The following is an 11427-nucleotide window of genomic DNA, read 5'->3' as shown; positions in this document are numbered from 1 at the left end:
TCCAATCTGTTATTGCAAAGTCTAGTGTGTTCTTTGTAAAGTTGTATCCATCTTCATAAAAATTAAATCTATCTCTGCAAAGTTTTGAAATTGGTAGTTAAATCAAAATATAATTGTATTCAATTGGCGCCAACATGCACATTATGATGAATTAACCATGGTAAAGATACAATATATATTTTAAATAAATATTCTATAAATTTAAATATATTATTTTTAATGATCATTATAGATATTTACCAAGTGATGAATGATTTGTGAATAATGTGATTAATATTAATTGAATACATTAGTGTGTGTGTATATATATATATATATATATATATATATATGTATATTCTTATATTATTTTAAATATTTTTTTAGAATATAGTATCTAAAATTTTATTTAAAAAAATATTTATAAAAAAGACATTCTTTATTTTAAGTAAATTGAATAGAATGAGTAAAAAGACTGAAAGTTTAGTTATTGAATTTTTTTATGATTAAAAAGTATGTTTTAGAAAAATAATATTGCAAGAGTTTAGTATCCATAAAAAGCTCTATTTACTACCGTTATCAAAAAAAATTATTACTTAAATTACAATTTAAGTTATATTCTAAGACACTTTTAAAGGCACTTTGGTTACTTAAAAATTAACTTAAATTTTGTCTTAAACATTTTAAACTATGTATCATCAAAAAAAGATGAAATTCATATTTCAAATTATATCTTATAATATATTTTGTTATTTAAAATTAATCTTTTTCTAATATCATTATAAAATATAGACTCCATAGTATATAGAAGTTTTATTAAATGTACATACAAATCTTTTTTATTAATATATATATAGATAGATAGATAGATAGATAGATATTATAATTTTATTTGGATAAAAAAAGATTTTTATAGGACAATTGAATTAGATAATTGAATGATTGAAATGACAAAAATTCCATTTCAAATAATACCTAAAACTATCTTAATGATGAATTCTTTTCAAATTTTTTGCTTTATTGTTATATTATACTAACAAAGATATAACTTGTTCTTCACTATTACTTTCTCCTTAAAAACTATATTGAATAATTTTTTAATTAAAGATATCATATGATGTGGGCAATATCGAATGTGGTGCCAAGTAAGTAAGTGTCACGGACATACATATAATTACCTATATGAATAGATCAAAGTAGATAAAAGTAGATAAAAGTAGGTTAATTGTGTAATATCTTCTAGAGAAGCTTCTTAGAAGCTTCATAGACGCTGCTTTGACTTTATAGGAGTCTATAGTTGACTTTTAGGCTAGAAACTTGGTCAACAAGTTAGCCATGTGCCACACATGTTGGAAGCTTAAAGAACAAGCTAACTACGTGGTCCATCCATAGAAAACTTGCCTTGTAAGCAAAGGCATGTGGCCTAGAAAGTCAACATATATTGGAGGTCTTATAGAACATCGCCATGTGGCTTCTAGTTAGATAGTATATATAGAGGCAAGAGTGAAGCCCTCTTCACTCTTGTCAACTCCTTTCTTGCTTCTAGTCTAGTTTCAAGGGTCTCTAGTTTTCTTATATTTTGGCAATAGCCATTCTAATTTCTTTCTTAATATACATATTTCTATTTTGTCCTATTTCTTTGAGAAAAGTCTCACTTACTCTTTAGCTTTCATCGAGTTCTTGTCCTTGACAGATTGACAAGAGTACACTTACAATATGAGAGCTTTGTCTTTTCTTGATTAAGAGTGGATTACCCCTTTTTCTTGATAAGACATAAGCGCATTAGAAGTTGCGGATTACCCTCTTTTAAACTGATATTGTTCTTAGTATTTTCTTTGTTATCAATTCCTCTCTTCTATTTGTTTTGAGCGTTATTAGACATCTTCTCTTTTCTAAGTGCTACTATGGCAGAGCTTGTTGAAATGAAGAGTGCAATGGCACAGATGCAAGAACAATTGAGGGAGTTAATGCTTGCGATGCATCAACTCAATTTACCACCACAAGGAGCAACAAGAATGGTAGGAAGTGAAGATATAGAGATGATTGGGGCTGCTTCAACATCTCCACCAAACCATGTCCCTTCTCCCAGAATGGAACATCCTTCGAGTGTTAGAGAACCGAGAGTGGCCTTGCCCGAGAAGTTTGATGGTACCAGATCCAAGTTTCGAGGATTCATCAATCAGGTCCAATTAGTGATTGAACTTCAACCCCAGAGCTATCCAACTCCAGGGTCACAAGTTAGATTCATTGGTACACTTCTTTCAGGTTCAGCATTGTCATGGTTTTCATCTTTTCTTGAACGACGAGATCCAATATTGGATAATCTGGAGGCTTTTTTGGCGGAGTTTCGATCCATGTTTGGAGAACATGATGCAATTCGTGTTGCAACCAACAAGATCCATATTTTGCGACAAGGCAATCGATCAGTAACATTATATGCTTCGCAATTTCGACAACTTGCAACTGATATCAAGTGGGATGATGCCGCACTTGTGAGTCAATTTCTCTATGGATTACAATATGAGGTAAAGAAATTGATGCTTAATTTATCTGATCCTCAAACATTGAGTCAAGCAATTGACTTTGCTGTGAAGTGCGACAATCGACTTTTTGAATTTCGATCCGAGAGTCACACAAGTAGGCCTCAACGTTACTACAATTCAATGGCAACACCGACGTCTCCTCAACACATACCTTCAGAAGTAGAGGATATGCAAATTGATGCGGTACGTTTCAAACCTCTTACTGAGCAAGAAAAGTCTCATCGTCGACAAGAAGGATTGTGCTTATATTGTGGAGAACCTAAGCACACTGCTCAACATTGTCCAAAGAAGCGACGTAACTACAAAATGAGGAGTACGGCTGTCAAAGAAGACAGTATGTCGGAAAACGAGTACGTCCAGCTACAATAGGGACCGTGCGGCTGGAATCTTGTACAACTTCTAATGAAGGTCCTATCCTCTCCTCAGAACCATCTCCTTGTTTTATAATAGATGTGCGTTTAGGACCTAATAATTACAAAGCCTCTGCCTTGATAGATTCAGGAGCCTCAGCTTGTTTTTTAGATGAAGAATTTGCTAGATGTCATAGAATATCATTAATACAAAAAACTAAACCTGTACACGTAGAAGTCATAGATGGTCGTCCGTTGTCTTCTGGAGATGTAACTCACGAAACACTTCCTGTAGATGTAGTAATAAATGGTCATAGTAGTTGCGTAATTTTTAATATAATTAGATCTCCCTCTAATCCAGTAATTTTAGGCTTATCATGGTTAGAAAAGTATAATCCTCGAATAGATTGGATTTCTCGTAAACTTGATTTTCCTCGGAGCATTAGTAACAGTTCTATTAATCAAGTAAAAAACCATGAGTCTAGTATAGTAAAACCCGCACTTATAGGTACAAAAGCATTTATACACGCAGCAAAAGAAGGATCAACTTTTGCTATTTATGCTGCACCTATTTCTGAAAGCGTAAAGACTTCAAGTGGCATTCCAAGTCAATATCAGGATTATCAAGACGTTTTTGAGAAAAACAATGCAGATATTCTTCCTGAGCATCGCCCATACGATTGTTCAATCGATCTCAAGGAAGGAACTCAGCCACCATTTGGACCAATTTACAGTTTATCGCAAGATGAGTTGGCTGAACTCAAGACATATATTGACGAGAATTTAGCGAAGAATTTCATACGCCATTCAAAATCTCCAGCAGGAGCTCCAATTTTATTCGTAAAGAAAAAAGATGGATCTTTACGAATGTGTGTTGACTATCGAGGACTCAACAAGATCACAATCAAGAACAGGTATCCATTACCTTTGATATCAGGACTCCTTGACCAGTTAAATCAAGCTAAGATCTATACAAAAATAGATCTAAGAGGAGCATATAATCTAGTACGGATCAAAGAAGGAGATGAATGGAAGACTGCATTTCGAACCAGGTACGGACACTTTGAATACAATGTCATGCCTTTTGGACTCACGAATGCACCAGCTGCTTTTCAACATCTCATGAATGATGTATTTCGTGAATTCTTAGACAATTTTGTCGTCAGCTACCTAGACGATATCCTGATTTATTCTAAGAATGTTGAAGAACATGAAATACATGTTCGTCAAGTATTACAAAAACTCAGAGATGCAGGATTGTACGCCAAGATGGAAAAGTGTGTATTTCATACTACTCAAGTTGACTTTTTAGGATACATCATTTCAAATGATGGTCTTATGATGGATTCTAAGAAAGTCCAAACAATCATGGATTGGAAGATTCCAAAGACTGTAAGAGATGTCCAATGTTTCTTGGGATTTGCCAATTACTATCGGATCTTCATCAAAGACTTCTCACGAGTTGCAGCTCCACTTACACGCTTGACTAGTAAAGATAAATTCCAATGGAATCAAGAAGCGGAAGCAGCATTTGAAGCCTTGAAGACATCGTTTGTCTCTGCACCAGTCTTATATCGTGTTGACTTTTCCAAGGTATTTTTTATGGAAACAGACGCATCGGATTTTGCCTTGGGTGCAGTTTTATCACAAATGGGAACAGATGACAAACTTCATCCGATAGCTTTTCATTCAAGAAAATTCTCAGCAGCCGAGATCAATTATGAGATCCACGATAAAGAACTTCTTGCAATCGTGGATTCCTTTCAAGAATGGCGTCATTATCTAGAAGGTGCTTCTAGTCCAGTCACTGTGTATACAGATCACAAGAACCTCGAGTATTTCATGTCAGCACGCGTGTTGAATCGTCGTCAAGCTCGTTGGAGTATGTCTTTGTCAAGATTCGACTTCATTATCACTTATCGGCCAGGAAAACAACAAGGTTTGTCCGATGCCCTGTCTAGACGTTCTTATTTTGCACCAAAAGAAGGAGATGCAGCTTTTGAGCAACAAAGAACGGTCCTCTTGAAACCGGAGCAATTTCATCTCCGAGCAGTGAAATCAACACTGACTGTTGATTCAACTTTTCTCAAGCAAATCCAGTCCAGTATGTCCTCAGACCCTCTTGTTCATGATATCGAGAATAATTCTTTCAAGTCTCATGATTCTTCTAAGTTCGAGTTCAAGAATAATCTATTATATTTTGAAGGACGCCTATATGTTCTAGAAGGAAAAGCACGTTTGCGTGTTCTTCAAGCACGTCATGACTTTCCAGCAGCAGGTCACTTTGGATATAATAAGACTCTGGAACTCATATCAAGAGATTTTTGGTGGCCACAAATGTGGAAGTCAGTCAAAGACTTTGTACAATCATGTGATATTTGTTCAAGTTCAAAAATTCCTCGACATCGACCTTACGGACTTCTTCAGCCATTACCTATACTAGAACAACCATGGTCTTCTGTTTCTATGGATTTCATCACAGATCTTCCAAACTCAAGATCTTATGATTCTATATTTGTGATAGTAGATCGTTTCACCAAGATGGCACATTTTATGCCATGTACAAAATCTATCACAGGTGAAGAAACAGCTAAGCTTTTCATTGATAATATCTATCGCTATCATGGATTACTTAAAGATATCATATCGGATAGGGGAACTCAATTTGTGTCGAGATTCTGGAGGACTCTTTTCAAGATTTTAAAAGTGGACATAAAGCTATCTTCAGCTTTCCATCCTCAAACTGATGGACAAACAGAGCGCGTAAACCAAGTCTTGGAACAGTATTTAAGGTGTACCATCAACTACCAACAAGATGATTGGACAATCCTTCTGCCATTGGCAGAGTTTACTTATAATAATACAGTACATTCTTCCACGCAACAAACACCTTTCTTTGCTAATTATGGCTATCATCCACGACTTGATACTTTTGATTTTTCAAAAGTTGATAATCCTGCAGCAGAAGATATGGCAAATCGGTTGTCAGAGTTACATGCAATAATGAAGGCGCAGTTGAAGAAAGCTCAAGAACGACAAAAGATAAATGCAGATGTATATCGTAAAGAGCAACCACAACTCAACGTGGGTGATAAGGTATGGCTACTTCGTCGCAATATCAAGACCACTCGACCTTGTGACAAATTGGACTATCATAGGCTTGGCCCCTTTTCTGTTTCTGAACAGATCAACCCAGTTGCATATCGGTTACATCTACCGGAGTCAATGAAGATCCATCCTGTATTCCACGTGTCTCTTCTTGAACCATATAAGACAGTGGATATACAAGGAAGAAGACAAATGCCACCGCCTCCTATAGAAGTAGATAATAATGAAGAATTTGAGGTGGAAGAGATATTAGACTCAAGGCGGCGCCGAAATAAGCTGGAATATCTTGTTCATTGGCGCGGATATGATATTAATGAGCGCACATGGGAGCCATCCAGGAATCTAGCAAATGCATCAGCTAAAGTCAAAGTTTTTCATCAACGACATCCATCAAAACCAAGATGAAAACCTCTCTTATAAAAGAGACAAGATTGAGGCAAGATAACATTCAATTTCCTATCCTTGTTTGTAACTTCTTTGCATTTGTGACGCTAATTAGATGGAGAGCCAACAACCAGCGGATTCAACTCAAGAACCTTCGTTTGCTGACTTACCGGATGAGACATTGCGATTGTCACAACCTTCAAGACGATGCAACCGAGATGAAGATCCTCAAGAACGACATGTTCTTCCTCGAATAGATGGTGAGATACAACGCATTTGGTATCACGACCTTGGAAGAGATTCTCGATGTTTGGTGATATTATTGGAGATAGGAACGACTCCTGATGGTGTTTCAAATGTATTATTTGAAGGAAGTTATGAAGGCCTCAACAGTGATCAAATAACAGGGTGGTTTTCTCGCCCTGGAATGGGACACTATCGATGGCTAAGAGGACCCATCAACTATCTTCGAAGAGAACAAAGATCAGAGTATGTAGCAAATACAATTCGCCGCATATTAGATTTTCTCAATATATAATCACCGCTCCTCGTGGAACTCGTCCCTAGAAGGAGGGGTAATGTCACGGACATACATATAATTACCTATATGAATAGATCAAAGTATGTAAAAGTAGATAAAAGTAGGTTAATTGTGTAATATCTTCTAGAGAAGCTTCTTAGAAGCTTCATAGACGCTGCTTTGACTTTATAGGAGTCTATAGTTGACTTTTAGGCTAGAAACTTGGTCAACAAGTTAGCCATGTGCCACACATGTTGGAAGCTTAAAGAACAAGCTAACTACGTGGTCCATCCATAGAAAACTTGCCTTGTAAGCAAAGGCATGTGGCCTAGAAAGTCAACATATATTGGAGGTCTTATAGAACATCGCCATGTGGCTTCTAGTTAGATAGTATATATAGAGGCAAGAGTGAAGCCCTCTTCACTCTTGTCAACTCCTTTCTTGCTTCTAGTCTAGTTTCAAGGGTCTCTAGTTTTCTTATATTTTGGCAATAGCCATTCTAATTTCTTTCTTAATATACATATTTCTATTTTGTCCTATTTCTTTGAGAAAAGTCTCACTTACTCTTTAGCTTTCATCGAGTTCTTGTCCTTGACAGTAAGTTATTACTTGCAATTATTTAATAAATATAGGTATAAAAATCTCCTACCAATAGTATTTTAAAAAATATAATAAATATCTACTACTGGCCTTGTGTATACACTAAAAAGCTTATTACCATAGATCACACCATTGACATCTTTAATCACACTAGAAGTTTTTTTTACAATATAGTTTATCTTTGTAATCTTTATGAATTTGTTTTAAAAAAGTCTTTTCTAAGATTAAACAATCTAAGAAATAATCTCCAATTTTAAATTTTTTAAATTTAAAGAAATATTAGAAAAATATTATATATATATATATATATATATATAATGGATGAAAGTGACAAAAGTAAAACTTCTGTAAGTTTTACAATATACAAAAGTTGTAAAAAATGAATAGTGACCAGCCCAATTAATTTAGTGGTAGATCTAGAAAAATAAGGTCTAAATAATAGATAGACTTAGACTAGTAGATTCAATGCAAGTAGAAGATATTCAACCTACTTAAGAATAAGACACCTTAGTTAGGTCAAAATAAGATTTGGGCAATACAATCAAAGAGTCTAAAGTGAGTTAGAAATACCCAAAGTACCTAAAAATTAAACACCAAAGTTGTGTTAGATTAAAGTAATACATTAACTAGCCCCTAAAAGAAAGACAAATAATTGCCATCATTAAATATTAGTGGTATAAGTATATGAAAAGATTTTATTGAAATGATTATTTTATTATTATTATTTTTTTGAATAATATTCTACTTTAGGTTAATTGTATAATTTTTCCTATCTTTTCATTTTTTGTATTGATTGAAGTTAAGTTGTATTTAATTTTACTTAAAATTATAATTTTTTTAAAATTTTAATTAATAAAGTTTTGCCTATAATCTATTTATTTTGGAAAAAGAAACTATATTAAATTAGTATTGTAAATTGATATATTATAAGAGATTTAATATTTTAGTAATATTTAAAATTAATTATTTAGATATATAAGTCTTGACCAACTTACAACAAATTTTGGTTGAGCTTTTAACTACCATATTTTATACTAACTTATATCTAGAGAGCTAAAGTCTAGACAAAAAAGATGTTGATTTAAAGGGATTTCAAAACTTGGATAATAGAGAATAAGTTTTTGTGCCAATTTTATTTTAGTTTTGTACATTTAAAATGTGGATATATTTTTTGAAAAAATTAAAAAATTAAAAAATTAAAAATTAAATTTTAATTAGAATAATATCTAAGTTTAACAATGGGAAAATTCTAAGTGATAAAAAATCAAATATGTACAAAGTCTAGAAAATACAGAAAATATTTTTGAAAAAATATTTTTTAAAAGAAATTTTATTCTAGTATTTATTATTTTGTAAGACTTCCAAACATAAATAAAAAATTACATGCTATTTCAAATAATAAAATTATTCTTCATGATGTAAAGTTAAAAAAAAAAATACTTCAATGTATTATATAAAACTTAGAATTTTACATTAATCAAAATAAGACTTTGAAATCTATCTTTATATGTTTTAAAAGTTCAAAAGTTGAAATATACAAGAAGTAGAAAGAAACAAACTTAATAAAAAAATCAATGCTTTTATATCTTTTTATATCTTCTCAAATGCACTTCAAATTAAAGGTTATGAACTATTGTATAAAATAGACTATTTTCTTTTCATTTTCAAAGGTTTTTATTCCAATGATGTGATTTCTTTTATATAAACTTTCTATTTAGGAGATATAAAAATTAATAACTTTTGTTTAAGAACTTACTTTTATTTTGATTTCTTTTTAATCATTTTTTTGGTAGTATACATGATAATGGATTAAACATTAAAATATGAATTTATTATAAATTTTTATTTTTAATTTTACATTGATGATTATTTTATATTTATTATTAAAATTTAAAGATTTGGAATTCAGATTTTTAACTTTAGACTCATAAGAATATTTTATTTCAATTTGCTTCTTTTTTTTGAACTTTTAACTTAATTCAACTCTTATTTTTTATGATTGTATCTTTTATAGTAGAGTTTAAATTTGATACAAGTATTTATATTTTAAAAAATAAATTAAAAATATTAATAAAATTTATTCTATTTTCATAATAATTGTGAGGTAGTCAATTCAATGTTTTAAATATTTTTTAGATTGTAGAAGAAAATAACTAATTTAGGATAGTACTATGTTGATATTGTATCATTGAAATTATTAATATATAAAAAAATTATGTTCATATCATATCAATTAAGTGGCGGATTTTAAGTTGAAACCTATTCACACTGTATCAACCAACTATCTAATATAGTATTATGTCTCATTTTAGCAATCAAATAAAAAGTATAGAATTAAACCTTGTTTACATTGTAGCAATCAAATTACAAGTTCAACATTGGATCTTCTTTACGTAATAAGTGATAAAATATATAAATCAAAATTAAATCTCATTTGCATAGTAGTAATCAAATAATTAATTTGGTATTAGATCTTGTTTATACTATAGCAAAAAAAAAAAAAACTAATTTAGAAATAGACCTTATGTATGCTATGGAAATAAATTAATTGGTTTAGAATTAGGTTGTATACATATTATAGTAGTTAAATAAAAAAATAGGTTTGATAATCTTTCTATTTCTATTTGAAAAAATAATAATAATAATAATAATAATAATAATAATAAAATAAAATAAAAATTAATGAAGCATTCATCTATAAGATATAGAGTTTTCTAATTTTAAGATTTAGACATTGATGATTAGGATTTTTTTTTAATATAGCTAGTTATAGGATTTATAATTTAATATTGGACTTGAAACTAATCATGTTTTTTGGGCATTTATTGCATATATTCACAGAATTAATATTAAAAATTTAGGGTTTAAGATAAAATAAAATAAAGTAAAATAAGTTACAATAATTTAGAATTTAGAATAAGACTTAGGTCTAATTAATTTTTTTGGTTTTTTTTTGTTTATGCTTCTATAATAAAATACTAACAATATTGAGTATATAATACATGTAATATTTACGTTTTAAGTTTTATTATTCTTAAAGTCAAATTCATTGTCATTAATTACAAAACCGTTGGTTTCAAAATGTCTTTAAAAATGCTTTTAATACGATTTTATTGTATGATTTATATTACAGTCTAATACTAAAGGCGGTGAAGCCTGCAGGTTTTGCTCACACGGGCACCACATAAACTTAAGTTTTCTAAGCATATTGGTAAGTTTCATGAACTTCATCCCGACGTTGTGCAGGATCCAGGCAGGCTGAATGGAGTTTATGCACATCTGAACGCAGCATATTCACAAACATGAGTGGGATGAAATGGTCAAAGACACTCTCTTGCTGAGAAGATCTCATGGCAAAGCTAGTTTCGCAGCAAAAGGCTGAGTCTTGTGTGCAATTCATGAAGCTTTGAACAAGAGGTAGAGCAGATAAGACGAATGGACTCGGTCTTTCCACTGAAAGATATTAGAAACTGGTTTTCGTTTTATATTATGGATGTTGCTACGTCCATGGGAACTAAGAAGATATATATATATATACTTTACCCATCTTTGGATCTCCGCTGTCGAATTCTTTTGCTGTGTTTTCTTTTTGCATACCACACACAAATAAACTTTGACATGCCTCAGCTTTTGAGTTACTCATGAATATATAGCACTGTCTGTTGATATTTCTATTCCTGGCATGGCACAGTGCTTCTAATCGCTCAACTTTTCTAACGTAGCAGCCGCTGCTCGGAAGCTTTCGCCGCATCCGCGTTCTTCCGAGGCAGCTGATGAGAACGAAAGCTTTTAAAAGCTGCTGAGGAGTGAAGTTCAGAACGCTGGAATAGGCGCGTGTGGAATCACCATACTTTCCATCGCCGACAGGCAGCTGTCACTGATCCTCTCCCATTGGGTTCGCACGGATATTTCCAAATGAAAACGATGAAGGACTTGGCCATCT

This window comes from Physcomitrium patens, chromosome 6, assembly GCF_059467195.1.
Source record: "Physcomitrium patens ecotype Gransden chromosome 6, ASM5946719v1, whole genome shotgun sequence".
Taxonomy (NCBI): domain Eukaryota; kingdom Viridiplantae; phylum Streptophyta; class Bryopsida; order Funariales; family Funariaceae; genus Physcomitrium; species Physcomitrium patens.
This window is presented reverse-complemented; position numbering follows the sequence as displayed.